General features: G+C 44.7%; 1 non-coding gene across 1 annotated transcript; it reads left to right on the plus strand.

The window, feature by feature from the left end:
* Positions 1-889: 889 nt before the first annotated feature.
* Trnat-cgu (transfer RNA threonine (anticodon CGU)) lies at positions 890-964 on the plus strand. Its single transcript has one exon. It is a non-coding gene; the product is annotated as a tRNA-Thr (tRNA).
* The last annotated feature ends 15,271 nt before the right edge of the window (positions 965-16,235 follow it).

A 16,235-nucleotide genomic window follows, 5' to 3' on the forward strand; every position in this document is an offset into this window, starting at 1 on the left:
GTGCCGACATTGTGCATGCTCTGTTGCCTGTGTCTATGTGCCTGTGGTTCTGTCAGTGTGATCATGTGATGTATCTGACCCCAGGAATGTGTCAATAAAGTTTCCCCTTCCTGGGACAATGAATTCACGGTGTTCTTATTTCAATTTCCAGGAGTGTATATCAACGGAAAGAGGTGAAAATGTGTGCCCCAAACTCTTACGGTGCTTGGTAAGAATGTCTTCCACGAGTAATGAGTGTGTTGGATAGGGACACTATGAATGTAGTGTGTGGACATATAAAGGTGAGAATGTGGGTCCCGCGGGAGGCGTACGCGAGATAGTGAAACGTCCCCTTAGAACAATTATACAAGACTGTGCTTAAACTGACACACAATATTTTTTAGCGCAACGCAATCTGACTTTCAGAAATCCCTACAAACGAATGGCCCTGACTAACATTAACCTGTACCTTTCACAAATCACTTACCTCACCAAAAATCTTCGTTACTCGAATTACTGCAATACAGCGAGCGCCACTACTGCCAGCTAAATAAAAGATTCAAACTACTGAAGGCAGTAACTACTGATAGGCATAGTTAGCAAATGAAAGATTTTAATAGAGAACAAACAATGTATTTACCTTAATAATCATTATATATATGCCATCCAGTCTTACAAATTTCAAGTCTCCGCCATTTCTCTCCCCACATCCACCACTGCTGGCGGCTCACCTCCAACTGCGCAACGCTACGCGCTGTTCACATCCAGCTGCCGCTGCCCAACACTACAATGGCAGACAACAATGCAAACTAGCTACAGACTGCACACAGCACAGCCAGTGATTTTCATACCGAGCGCTACGTAACGTTGCCGATAAGAAAACATAAACAGCCTACTTACAATAGTGTGTGCTATCGGTGGCTCAGCTGGATAGAGCGTCTGCCACGTAAGCAGGAGATCCCGGGTTCGAGTCCCGGCAGGAGCACATTTTCACCTGTACCCGTTGATATATAAGAACGCCCGTCAGCAGCTGAAAGTATTAATAAGTAATTCTAATTTCGTTCTAGACGGCTGAAGGTCATCAGTGGTGTCTGTTGTTTCGGATATGTCGGAAAGAACACCATATCCATATAAGTATATGTGGAAAGAGAATGTCCGCCCGTTCCAGTACTGCAGGAGTCACAGTTGTGTGCAGCCAACCAGCGTACGGGAGATCGGACAGGTTTGCGCGGTCTGGTTGCGATGACGACAGACGCCTCCCCCAACGGCTCACTGCTTTTGATCACCATCAGCCTCATAATGCCAGGTCCCCGTAGACATTCTCCAAGTCCCTATGAATACCTGCGCTACTCTGGTCTTGCGGCGAAAGAAACGCAGTGACAAATCTTTGCTTGGAAAGCGCCTCCTTTACAGGCGCCATTTTATGGACTACCTATAGCATCACCACCTACTGGAACTTCGTGAATATTCCACGGTGTCCCACAGTAAATTCTGCACTTTTTCAATCGAAATTGGCCAAGGAAAAAATGTACAGCATATCTTACGGAACATCCCTCGTATGTGCACTAGGACACACTACTGGCCATTAAAATTGCTACACCAAGAAGAAATGCAGATGATGAACGGGTATTCATTGGACAAGAACTGACATGCTATTACATTTTCACGCAATTTGGGTGCATAGATCCTGAGAAATCAGTACCCCGAACAACCATCTCTGGCCGTAATAACGGCCTTGATACACCTGGGCATTGAGTCAAACAGAGCTCGGATGGCGTGTACAGGTACAGCTGCCCATGCAGCTTCAACACGATACCACAATTCATCAAGAGTAGTAACTGGCGTATTGTGACGAGCCAGTTGCTCGGCCACCATTGACCAGACGTTTTCAATTGGTGAGAGATCTGGAGAATGTGCTGGCCAGGGCAGCAGTCGAACATTTTCTGTATCCAGAAAGGCCCGTACAGGACCTGCAACATGCTGTCGTGCATTATCCTGCTGAAATGTAGGGTTTCGCAGGGATCGAATGCAGGGTAGAGCCACGGGTCGTAACACATCTGAAATGTAACGTCCACTGTCCAAAGTGCCGTCAATGGGAACAAGAGGTGACCGAGACGTGTAACCAATGGCATCCCATACCATCACGCCAGGTGATACGCCAGTATGGCGATGACGAATACACGCTTCGAATGTGCGTTCACCGCGATGTCGCCAAGGACAGATGCCACCATATGATGCTATAAACAGAACCTGGATTCATCCGAAAAAATGATGTTTTACCATTCGTGCACCCAGGTCCGTCGTTGACTACACGATTGCAGGCGCTCCTGTCTGTGATGCAGCGTCAAGGGTAACCGCAGCCATGGTCTCCGAGCTGATAGTCCATGCTGCTGCAAACGTCGTCGAACTGTTGGTGCAGATGGTTGTTGTCTTGCAAACGTCCCCATCTGTTGATTCAGGGATCGAGACGTGGCTGCACGATCCGTTACAGCCATGCGGATAAGTTGTCTGTCATCTCTAGTGCTAGTGATACGAGACTGTTGGGATCCAGCACGGCGTTCCGTATTACCTTCCTGAACCCACCGATTCCATATTCTGCTAACAGTCATTGTATCTCGACCAATGCGAGCGATACGATAAACCGCAATCGCGACAGGCTACAATCCGACCTTTATCAAAGTCGGAAACGTGATGGTACGCATTTCTCCTCGTTACACGAGGCATCACAACAACGTTTCACCAAGCAACGCCGGTCATCAGCTGTATGTGTATGAGAAATCGGTTGGAAACTTGCCTCATGTCAGCACGTTATAGGTGTCGCCACCGGCGCCAACCTTGTGTGAATGCTCTGAAAAGCTAATCAGTTGCATATCACAGCATCGTCTTCCTGTCGGTTAAATTTCGCGTCTGTAGCACGTCATCTTCGTGGTGTAGAAATTTTAATGGCCAGTAACGTACATTGATACCGCACCATGTCTTTCTTTTGTGTGCTCCTAGTTTCCTCTGTCAGACAGTGTACAAGAATTTTGAAAAAGCGGAAAAGTTGTCCCACGTAACGTTGTTACACTTGCTATGGCTGCTGTCGTAGAAGCAGAGTCAAAGTACAGGGTGTTTCAAAAATGACCGGTATATTTGAAACGGCAATACAAACTAAACGAGCAGCGATAGAAATACACCGTTTGTTGCAATATGCTTGGGACAACAGTACATTTTCAGGCAGACAAACTTTCGAAATTACAGCAGTTACAATTGTCAACAACAGATGGCGCTGCGGTCTGGGAAACTCTATAGTACGATATTTTCCACATATCGACCATGCATAGCAATAATATGGCGTAGTCTCTGAATGCAATTACCCGAAACCTTTGACAACGTGTCTGGCGGAATGGCTTCACATGCAGATGAGATGTACTGCTTCAGCTGTTCAATTGTTTCTGGATTCTGGCGGTACACCTGGTCTTTCAAGCGTCGCCACAGAAAGAAGTCACAGGGGTTCATGTCTGGCGAATAGGGAGGCCAATCCACGCCGCCTCCTGTATGTTTCGGATAGCCCAAAGCAATCACACGATCATCGAAATATTCATTCAGGAAATTAAAGACGTCGGCCGTGCGATGTGGCCGGGCACCATCTTGCATAAACCACGAGGTGTTCGCAGTGTCGTCTAAGGCAGTTTGTACCGCCACAAATTCACGAAGAATGTCCAGATAGCGTGATGCAGTAATCGTTTCGGATCTGAAAAATGGGCCAATGATTCCTTTGGAAGAAATGGCGGCCCAGACCAGTACTTTTTGAGGATGCAGGGACGATGGGACTGCAACATGGGGCTTTTCGGTTCCCCATATGCGCCAGTTCTGTTTATTGACGAAGCCGTCCAGGTAAAAATAAGCTTCGCCAGTAAACCAAATGCTGCCCACATGCATATCGCCGTCATCAATCCTGTGCACTATATCGTTAGCGAATGTCTCTCGTGCAGCAATGGTAGCGGCGCTGAGGGGTTGCCGCGTTTGAATTTTGTAGGGATAGAGGTGTAAACTCTGGCGCACGAGACGATACGTGGACGTTGGCGTCATTTGGACCGCAGCTGCAACACGGCGAACGGAAACCCGAGGCCGCTGTCGGATCACCTGCTGCACTAGCTGCGCGGAGCCCTCTGTGGTTGCCGTACGCGGTCGCCCTACCTTTCCAGCACGTTCATCCGTCACGTTCCCAGTCCGTTGAAATTTTTCAAACAGATCCTTTATTGTATCGCTTTTCGGTCCTTTGGTTACATTAAACCTCCGTTGAAAACTTCGTCTTGTTGCAACAACACTGTGTTCTAGGCAGTGGAATTCCAACAACAGGAACAGAGAAAAATCCTCTGTTCTAAGGAATAAACCATGTTGTCTACAGCACAGTTGCACGTTGTGAACAGCACACGCTTACAGCAGAAAGACGACGTACAGAATGGCGCACCCACAGACTGCGTTGTCTTCTATATCTTTCACATCACTTGCAGCGCCATCTGTTGTTGAAAATTGTAACTACTGTAATTTCGAAAGTTTGTCCGCCTGAAAATGTACTGTTGTCCCAAGCATATTGCAACAAACGGTGTATTTCTATCGCTGCTCGTTTAGTTTTTATTGCCGTTTCAAATATACCGGTCATTTTTGAAACACCCTGTAACTGTGAGGTCTCGCTATGGAGTGCACGCAAGTGAGTGGCCACCCGCCCCTTAGCGGGATACGCTAAGTGAGAATAAAAGTAGACGGTGGCGGACGTGAGCGGCTCTGCGCCTGCGCCATGGAGGAAGAATAGAGGGAGACGCCGTGACGTCACAGCTGCGAAGCTACGTGAAGCCGAGGGTAGCCATCTCAATGCGACCAAAACATTGCTGCTGTAAGCTTGTGTGCACAGGCTTGTCACTCGCTTTTGGAAGGACTTTGCGCTATTATGGTGACTTGTGTGGTGTTCGGATGTACGAATCGTTCTGATTGTGATGCGAAATCGAAGGGAATAAGATTTCATGTGTAAGTTGTCTCGTTAAGTGTGATTTTACAACTTCATTGTGAACGAACGTGTGCTACATCGGTACTTGTACTATAGCGTGTTTTTCTCCTGTATGATTTTAGATTTCCTAAAAATGAAAGTCGGAAAGCTCTGTGGGAGAATGCCGTGAGGAGGAAGAGTTGGCGTGCGTGTAAATGAAGCACTATATGTTCTCAGCATTTCCGAGAAGAGGACATAGACCGAACTTCCCTTTGAACAATAAGGCTCCGAGAAAATGCTGTACCATCAGTTTTCCCTACACATCCAAAACATTTGCAAAAGGTATGTTAATTCAAAGAATTAAATTCTTAGTTTTCAAGTTCACGTTTCAGTATAATGCGTACGTATCGTCGATAATCGAAGTGTTGAGTAACTCACTTTGTCTTCATCATGTGCCAAATTAAAAGCTAACGCTACATTAACTGGCGTAAAGTATAGGCCTAAACAGGACACTGTGTAGATTTGCCATTCTATGTACCGTATTTCAGTAAATATTGGTGGTAATAAACAGTGTTTCCCAGTAGTGTAACGTAACTGAAATGTCCCAGTACTTATTACAAACAAGATGTACAGGGTTATTACAAATGATTGAAGCGATTTCACAGCTCTACAATAACTTTATTATTTGAGATATTTTCACAATGCTTTGCACACACATACAAAAACTCAAAAAGTTTTTTTAGGCATTCACAAATGTTCGATATGTGCCCCTTTAGTGATTCGGCAGACATCAAGCCGATAATCAAGTTCCTCCCACACTCGGCGCAGCATTTCCCCATCAATGAGTTCGAAAGCATCGTTGATGCGAGCTCGCAGTTCTGGCACGTTTCTTGGTAGAGGAGGTTTAAACACTGAATCTTTCGCATAACCCCACAGAAAGAAATCGCATGGGGTTAAGTCGGGAGAGCGTGGAGGCCATGACATGAATTGCTGATCATGATCTCCACCACGACCGATCCATCGGTTTTCCAATCTCCTGTTTAAGAAATGCCGAACATCATAACGGAAGTGCGGTGGAGCACCATCCTGTTCAAAAATGAAGTCGGCGCTGTCGGTCTCCAGTTGTGGCATGAGCCAATTTTCCGCAGGCTACGCGTGAAACTTGACCGCACGCGTTCAACCGTTTCTTCGCTCACTGCAGGCCGACCCGTTGATTTCCCCTTTCAGAGGCATCCAGAAGCTTTAAACTGCGCATACCGTCGCCGAATGGAGTTAGCAGTTGGTGGATCTTTGTTGAACTTCGTCCTGAAGTGTCGTTGCACTGTTATGACTGACTGATGTGAGTGCATTTCAAGCACGACATACGCTTTCTCGGCTCCTGTCGCCATTTTGTCTCACTGCGCTCTCGAGCGCTCTGACGGCAGAAATCTGAAGTGCGGCTTCAGCCGAACAAAACTTTATGAGTTTTTCTACGTATCTGTAGTGTGTCGTGATCATATGTCAATGAATGGAGCAACAGTGAATTTATGAAATCGCTTCAATCGTTTGTAATAGCCCTGTATTTATGGGGCTTTGGAGGAATGGTACAGCTAACTTAGTTTTCAGTTTCTATTATTTAGTTTGTGATACACGTTTATTACTGAATTATCAAAATTGTATCGTTTACATTGAAGGCTAGCTACTCGTAATATTACATGAAAAACTATTTTTAATCAGAAGAAACGAGATTTTATTTTAAACAAAAACTTTGAAACAAGCAATCTGATGACGTTACATGCGTATATGGTGCAATTAGCGACTGTAATACACGCAGCGCTATAGCACACTGGCAATGTTTTGGTCAGAGTGTCACGGCAGCGAGCCACGCCCCCATGGCTTTAAAACGTGGTACGGCTGGGATACGTAGCGCCGTCTCCCCTTATTCTTACCTCCATGACCTGCGCGGCGGGCACACCACTTTGCGCAACGGCGTCCGCCCAGAGCCGGGAAACGGCCGGCAGTTGCGCCACTGCTTACTGCTGGGGCGCTTTCAAGCGTTCCTTTCTGCACAGGATGGAGATGTATAGCCGCAGACTTCCCAGAAGTGCTCCGCGCGTTATCTTAAGTGCCGCCGGACCGGCAGCACTAAATCCCGCCGAGCGGGCTGTTCGCCATGTGGCAGCAGCCGCCATTTCCGGGGATCGAGCGCGCAGTTCGCGAGTACGTCCTCAACGTAACTCGACTTCAGTTTTTATGCTACATTTTAAAAGGAATCTCGACATATTTTCGGTACAGGTTTCTGCAGCACAAGTGATTTATTTACTCGTATGAAAGGAAAGTGCGAGTATTAGTTGAGGACCAACTGGATGAAAATCAGTGTGGGTTTAGGCCTCTTAGAGGTCGTCAGGACCAGATCTTTAGCTTACGGCAAATAATGGAGAAGTCTTATGAGTGGAACAGGGAATTGTATCTATGCTTTATAGATCTAGAAAAGGCATATGACCGGGTTCCTAGGAGGAAGTTATTGTCTGTTCTACAAGATTATGGAATAGGAGGCAAACTTTTGCAAGCAATTAAAGGTCTTTACATGGATAGTCAGGCAGCAGTTAGAGTTGACGGTAAATTGAGTTCATGGTTCAGAGTAGTTTCAGGGGTAAGACAAGGCTGCAACCTGTCTCCACTGTTGTTCATATTATTTATGGATCATATGTTGAAAACAATAGACTGTCTGGGTGAGATTAAGATATGTGAACACAAAATAAGCAGTCTTGCATATGCGGATGACTTAGTTGTGATGGCAGATTCGATTGAAAGTTTGCAAAGTAATATTTCAGAGCTAGATCAGAAATGTAAGGACTATGGTATGAAGATTAGCATCTCCAAAACGAAAGTAATGTCGGTGGGAAAGAAATATAAACGGATTGAGTGCCAAATAGGAGGAACAAAGTTAGAACAGGTGGACGGTTTCAAGTACTTAGGATGCATATTCTCACAGGATGGCAACATAGTGAAAGAACTGGAAGCGAGGTGTAGCAAAGCTAATGCAGTGAGCGCTCAGCTACGATCTACTCTCTTCTGCAAGAAGGAAGTCAGTACCAAGACTAAGTTATCTGTGCACCGTTCAATCTTTCGACCAACTTTGTTGTATGGGAGCGAAAGCTGGGTGGATTCAGGCTACCTTATCAACAAGGTTGAGGTTACGGATATGAAGGTAGCTAGGATGATTGCAGGTACTAGTAGATGGGAACAATGGCAGGAGGGTGTCCACAATGAGGAAGTCAAAGAAAAACTGGGAATGAACTCTATAGATGTAGCAGTCAGGGCGAACAGGCTTAGGTGGGGTCATGTTACACGCATGGGAGAAGCAAGGTTACCCAAGAGACTCATGGATTCAGCAGTAGAGGGTAGGAGGAGTCGGGGCAGACCGAGGAGAAGGTACCTGGATTCGGGTTAAGAATGATTTTGAAGTAATAGGTTTAACATCAGAAGAGGCACCAATGTTAGCACTGAATAGGGGATCATGGAGGAACTGTATAAGGGGGGCTATGTTCCAGACTGAACGCTGAAAGGCATAATCAGTCTTAAATGATGATGATGATGATGATGATGATGATGATGATGATGATGTAAGGATTACGTATTAATGATAATAATAATAATAAAATTTATTGTCATTCGTCTCTTATGGCAATAGACAATGCCAAAAGCATACATTTCTACATTAACTACCATATCAATGTACTTTAGTTTAAATGAAATAGGTAAAACTAGAAACTCCATGTTAGAAAGCAGTATTTTCGTCTTCAAAATATTCGTCAACTGTGTAAAAAAGGATTGTTTACTAATAGCTTATATAGTTTAGCTTTAAAAATATTTACAGACAGTTCTTAGTCAATTAGACATTCTTAGTCCAAGGACTAGGAAAGAGATATGCGATTTTGATAATATGTGATATGGCACATTTACACATATTCTATTTCTAGTGTTATAGCTATGCACGTCACTCCTCAATACGAAAGCAGAAACGTTGTTTCTGACATATAATAAAACATTACAGATGAATAAGTTTATTGCTGTCAGATATTCCAGTTTAATGAACAGCGGTTCAAAATATTTTATTTTATAGGAATCAGTTATTATTCCTATTACTTTCTTGTGTGAGAGCCAAATGTCATTTACATGACAACTATTACCGCACAATAAAATTCCGTATGATATGATACTCTGCAAACTATGATGATGTTACACAGTTATTTGGAACACATCATTGTAAATTTCTAATTGAATAAATAACTCTTGAAAGGCTAGCAGATACATTTTAATGTGTGGCTCCCAGGTCAATCTACTGTCAGTAAGAATGCCTAAAAATTTAACAGTTTCTATTTCATGATAGTTAGGAATCTCTTTGAAACTAAAGTTAAGAACGTGTGGTTTACTTTCATTTAGTAGGAAACCATTCGCTATAAACGATAATGAAGAATCAGCAAGGGTATTTTCCGTTAATGTTTTCAATATGCTTAGATCTGAGCTTTTATTTAGAACGACAGCTTTTTGGCGTTTTGTCATTATCAAGTGTACCTATGCAGATGGTATAGTAGGTATTATCTTCTTCCTTATCCCTATGTTAGTTACAAAGTCTACATATGGTACATTATGTTTACGACTTAACTGGTATGACGTGGTCCATATTGCATCTGGGACCGAAATAATCGATTGTCTTTCTTTGAAGTTGTGTTCGCGATATTTTCATATACTTTTATTTCTGTGATCTCGGTAAAAATATATTTCCCAGCTTTTTGACAGCTCTTTCAGCGACATATAACTTGCATTGTGAACATATAGCATCGCTGCTGCCAGAGCTGTCAAAAATCTGTCAAAATAATTTTACTGAGATCCTGAAATGAAAACTATACAAAGACATAGCAACTCTCAACATTATACCTATTATACCATCTGTACAGATACACTTGATAATGGCAAATCGCCGAAATGAGCTCGTCAGTAGTGGGACAACAAGTACACCACCCCATTCTCCATTGTTGCCAGATGTATCCAAGATGGCAGCGGTGACGTCATCCAAGATGGCAGCCGTGACTGCAGATGATGACACGAGTACATTATCCAAGGTGGTGGCTTTTGGTAGGAAAGTGCCACACCCTCCTGCCCCCCCCCCCCCCCTGGTGGGAACTTCAAATTCCATCAGGACAATGAACACACCATGGCTACCTCCATTAACCTAAGAATATGGCGGGAAAATAGGTCACTTGGCCCACCGCCACTAAGCTAAGTCATCCAAGTGCCACCTCTTCCTAGGAACTGACTGAAAAAGGACTGGATAGGATGGACGTAAGTCTTTATTTTGCATGCAGTCTTTATTTAAATAACTAGAGCAATACCACCATCAAGTGTGTTCGCCATGGGGTCGAGAGTCCAACTGACCTAGTACACAGTACTGCCACCAGAGGGCACTGTCATCCCTCCTGTGACGTAATCCAAAATGGCGGTCTGGAGGGATAAAAATGGGGAGAAAATGACTTAATCTGTGCTAGGCTGCTGGACAGAGGAATGAGTGTACTTAACTTATTTTTGGATCAATTTATTTAGGGACTGATTTCACGTAGTTTATTTATTACACTGATACAAAAACACACACTCTGGTGTGCTTGGGGTAGTAATTCAGAGCCTACAGACCTGCAAGCTACTTGTAAATTAACGAAATAACGCACGTTAAAGCTCTTAAGACAAGCTCACTAATTCTAAACTGTCCAAATAATGCACTACACAACACACAGACATGCAAAATACTCGTAAATTACTAAAATAATGCAGCACACTGATGTACAGACACGAAATCAACTCGTAAATTACCGAAATAATGCATATACAGGGTGTTACAAAAAGGTACAGCCAAAGTTTCAGGAAACATTCCTCACACACAAATAAAGAAAAGATGTTATGTGGACATGTGTCCAAAAAAGCTTAATTTCCATGTTAGAGCTCATTTTAGTTTTGTCAGTGTGTACTGTACTTCCTCGATTCACCACCAGTTGGCCCAATCGAAGGAAGGTAATGTTGACTTTGGTGCTTGTGTTGACATGCGACTCATTGCTCTACAGTTCAAAAATGGTTCAAATGGCTCTGAGCACTATGGGACTCAACTGCTGAGGTCATTAGTCCCCTAGAACTTAGAACTAGTTAAACCTAACTAACCTAAGGACATCACAAACACCCATGCTCGAGGCAGGATTCGAACCTGCGACCGTAGCGGTCTTGCGGTTCTAGACTGCAGCGCCTTTAACCGCACGGCCACTTCGGCCAGCTTGCTCTACAGTACTAGCGTCAAGCACATCAGTACGTAGCATCAACAGGTTAGTGTTCATCACAAACGTGGTTTTGCAGTCAGTGTAATGTTTACAAATGCGGAGTTGGCAGATGCCCATTTGATGTATGGATTACCACAGGGCAATAGCCATGGCGCGGTATGTTTGTATCAATACAGATTTCCAGAACAAAGGTGTCCCGACAGGAAGACGTTCGAAGCAATTGATCGGCGTCTTAGGGAGCACGGAACATTCCAGCCTATGCCTCGCGACTGGGGAAGACCCAGAACGACGAAGACACCTGCAATGGACGAGGCAATTCTTCGTGCAGTTGACGATAACCCTAATGTCAGCGTCAGAGAAGTTGCTGCTGTACAAGGTAACGTTGACCACGTCACTGTATGGAGAGTGCTATGGGAGAACCAGTTGTTTGCGTACCATGTACAGCGTGTGCAGGCACTAGCTGTACATTACATCCATTATTGGAAAGATCTCTGTTGGGCTCTACGAGGATGGAATCCAAACATTAGTCAGAACACCGAAGGCATAAAGTTCCCACACATTGCTATACCTCAAATCCATACCTTCCTTATGACTGGACATAATCATTTCCTTTACACATGTCTGGACACAAACACATACACTCCTGGAAATTGAAATAAGAACACCGTGAATTCATTGCCCCAGGAAGGGGAAACTTTATTGACACATTCCTGGGGTCAGATACATCACATGATCACACTGACAGAACCACAGGCACATAGACACAGGCAACAGAGCATGCACAATGTCGGCACTAGTACAGTGTATATCCACCTTTCGCAGCAATGCAGGCTGCTATTCTCCCATCGAGACGATCGTAGAGATGCTGGATGTAGTCCTGTGGAACGGCTTGCCATGCCATTTCCACCTGGCGCCTCAGTTGGACCAGCGTTCGTGCTGGACGTGCAGACCGCGTGAGACGACGCTTCATCCAGTCCCAAACATGTTCAATGGGGAACAGATCCGGAGATCTTGCTGGCCAGGGTAGTTGACTTACACCTTCTAGAGCACGTTGGGTGGCACGGGATACATGCGGACGTGCATTGTCCTGTTGGAACAGCAAGTTCCCTTGCCGGTCTAGGAATGGTAGAACGATGGGTTCGATGACGGTTTGGATGTACCGTGCACTATTCAGTGTCCCCTCGACGATCACCAGTGGTGTACGGCCAGTGTAGGAGATCGCTCCCCACACCATGATGCCGGGTGTTGGCCCTGTGTGCCTCGGTCGTATGCAGTCCTGATTGTGGCGCTCATCTGCACGGCGCCAAACACGCATACGACCATCATTGGCACCAAGGCAGAAGCGACTCTCATCGCTGAAGACGACACGTCTCCATTCGTCCCTCCATTCACGCCTGTCGCGACACCACTGGAGGCGGGCTGCACGATGTTGGGGCGTGAGCGGAAGACGGCCTAACGGTGTGCGGGACGGTAGCCCAGCTTCATGGAGACGGTTGCGAATGGTCCTCGCCGATACCCCAGGAGCAACAGTGTCCCTAATTTGCTGGGAAGTGGCGGTGCGGTCCCCTACGGCACTGCGTAGGATCCTACGGTCTTGGCGTGCATCCGTGCGTCGCTGCGGTCCGGTCCCAGGTCGACGGGCACGTGCACCTTCCGCCGACCACTGGCGACAACATCGATGTACTGTGGAGACCTCACGCCCCACGTGTTGAGCAATTCGGCGGTACGTCCACCCGGCCTCCCGCATGCCCACTATACGCCCTCGCTCAAAGTCCGTCAACTGCACATACGGTTCACGTCCACGCTGTCGCGGCATGCTACCAGTGTTAAAGACTGCGATGGAGCTCCGTATGCCACGGCAAACTGGCTGACACTGACGGCGGCGGTGCACAAATGCTGCGCAGCTAGCGCCATTCGACGGCCAACACCGCGGTTCCTGGTGTGTCCGCTGTGCCGTGCGTGTGATCATTGCTTGTACAGCCCTCTCGCAGTGTCCGGAGCAAGTATGGTGGGTCTGACACACCGGTGTCAATGTGTTCTTTTTTCCATTTCCAGGAGTGTAGTTTATAAGCCTGACGCTCAAGGCGAACCTATCACACATCCCCTACTACTAAGTGTAATACTTCGTCAATAACTGATTGCCGGAAATACGAAATAATACTGACCAAAAATCAACGATGGGTGGACATGTCTAATAAGTTTTCTTGCAAGTGGTACCACCGTGTCCTAAAAAGAGAGGCATAATCATCTTACAAGTAACGAGGTGTTGAGACACACAACCATGTTACCATCACAAGTGGTCTTGGTTATACAGGTGCATACAAGTATCCATGTTAAAAGTTATACCCATTTTACGAATCAAGGTACGACATTACTTCTGAATGAGGTGGTTTTTTACCCAGACAAATACTGTAACATTGAATACAGATGGTGATTGCTGGAGTATATAGTATCAGACCAACAGTGCTCATTACACATCTCCGACGGTACAACCTCGAATAAAATTACCTAATTTAGGAAGTGATTCGGCTAAGGAACATGATATGAAACGGGTATTTGCAACTATCTCACATCACTGTCACTAGATATTTCTCCAGTAATTGTAATGCAGTTTGTCTCGATGCTATGTCAGAGGTTCAGTGATACATTGACTGGGCTATACGAGATGCTTGATTGAGAAGGATCACAAACAGTGGATGGTGTGCTGATTGAGGTCATAAGAAATGTACACTAGCTTTTCAGATCTCTAGTGCTACGCTATCTGCTAGAAATGCTGTCTGGGATTTGGAATCAAGTCCTCCCATTCAAGCACATACCTGCGTTGGATACTATGGAGAAGCCGTTTATTGACTACAGCCAATAGTGAATCATATTTCTGGCATTCACATATCTCGAAACGAGTCACCTTTCTCTAAACTATCTGCTACAGTAAAATACCAGCCCCATTTTAGGTAGCCCCCAAGCATCTTGCAACTGCTACCATTTCTCCAGCTTTATGCATGTGATCATTCCAACTTAAGTCGGAACTGAGTAGGAGTCAGAGGAAAATATATCTACCACCTTCTACAACCCATGTAGAAACAGGCTAAGCTGCGTTACTGCGACAGGACTGTGTTTTGACCATTCGATGGAAATGGGAACTGGGAGAAGGACAAGAATTTTTGCTACTGCGCTATGGTGCATCCCAAAACTACATACAAGTACTATAGATCCGCACCCATTCACATCTATCTTCCCAACATACTGTCTTCGTTATTCTGTACCATCCAACAGTGAAACATTACGAAATATGAAAGCTTCACAAACTTCATCCGATAGAGAACTCGATAAGATTTTTACCACATCTCTCTCCTCCCATTTATCAAAAACAAATAACGTATGCGTCCAGGCATAGAGCACATGTGACAATCCTATTAAGTATTCAGGTATTGCTCAACTGCACAGACCAGTTTAATGTTTAATCACCTGTACAGTTGGAGGATGATCGTATCCTGCGGACTACACTGTAAGTCGCAAGAGACGCGATCTGTGACCGTATCTTGTTGTTTAAAAAATTGTTTTTTTCTGCTCTAACGCGCTTTGAACACCACCAAACATTTTGTTTTTCCGTCACGACTTCGAGGCATGTGTCAAGTCCTAAACTGACTTTAACACATTCTGATCCACGACCTCTCGCAGAAAACTAGACGTTGCACAGTGTAAATCATTGTGTTACTGCTGTTACCATAACACACCACACACACTGGATGATTTTAAATGAAAGTCAGTTACAACATAAGGAAATTGGGAGAGTTTTGCGGCGTTATTGGGGGCTTCCAAACTCCAGTCCGAAGGTAATTCATGAGCTCTACATTTAAACTCATTTGTCACAGTGATGGAATAGCCGATGGATCTGCATTGCCTTTCGGCTGATCCCTCGTATTGCAGTCTTGTACACGATCACTGTTTCGGTATTAGCCATCCCCTCCACAAAACTTTCTCTAACTCAAACAAGCATTATCAGTGAATCATTATGTTGTAACCAACAGGATGCTAGTGGATGGATGGAATGGAAAAGACACTAACGATGTACTGAAATAATTAGCATTACAGTTGACAGTGTTAACAATTTTATCAATTTTACAGTAAGTTCAACACCGACCAATGATGTTGTAACATTACGAGTCAAGATAGCTGTAACGGAAATTGAATAGCGTAAAGTTATCATTAAAAACGCACGCCGCGCGATTTAATTGAATAGCGTAAAGTTATCATTAAAAACGCACGCCGCGCGATTTGTGACGATTTGGTTGGTCATAATAGTAGTAACATGCTTTTGAATACAATTAAAATATAACGGCGATACCTGTTAGTGTTATTGGAAACAATATGTAGTAAATTAATGAGTAAGGTAGCCGATCCTATAAGAAGAGGTGAAATTGGGCATATTAAGGTGTTTTGCTTTATGTCGACTAAGCCGATTATACGGCGCCTTTTTTTTCGTTTACTCTTAGAAAAAAAAAAAGTAACGAAGTGCTAATTGTGCGTTGTGAAAAATATAGGGGCGAATTTTAAATAGCTACAGTGTATAATCACACTAACAAATGGACATTCAGTTACGCGAAATAGCGGACAGCGAAGTGTGGTCATTAAATTGAGTACCCCTACAGGGCGGTCAATTCCGGGATAAGTTGTAAGCAGGCTGTTTATATTTTCTTATTGGCAAAGTTACGTAGCGCTCTATATGAAAATCACTGGCTGTGCTGTGTGCAGTCTGTGGCTAGTTTGCATTGTTGTCTGCCATTGTAGAGGGGCAGCTATATGTTAACAGCGCGTAGCGTTGCTCAGTTGGAGGTGAGCCGCCAGCAGTGGTGGATGTGGGGAGAGAGATGGCGGAGGTTTGATAATCTGTAAGACTGGATGTCAATTATGAATAGTAAGGTAAATACATTGTTTGTTCTCTATTAATATCTTTCATTTGCTAACTATCTCTATCAGTAGTTAGTGCC

This window comes from Schistocerca cancellata, chromosome 1 (genome assembly GCF_023864275.1).
Source record: "Schistocerca cancellata isolate TAMUIC-IGC-003103 chromosome 1, iqSchCanc2.1, whole genome shotgun sequence".
NCBI lineage: Eukaryota > Metazoa > Arthropoda > Insecta > Orthoptera > Acrididae > Schistocerca > Schistocerca cancellata.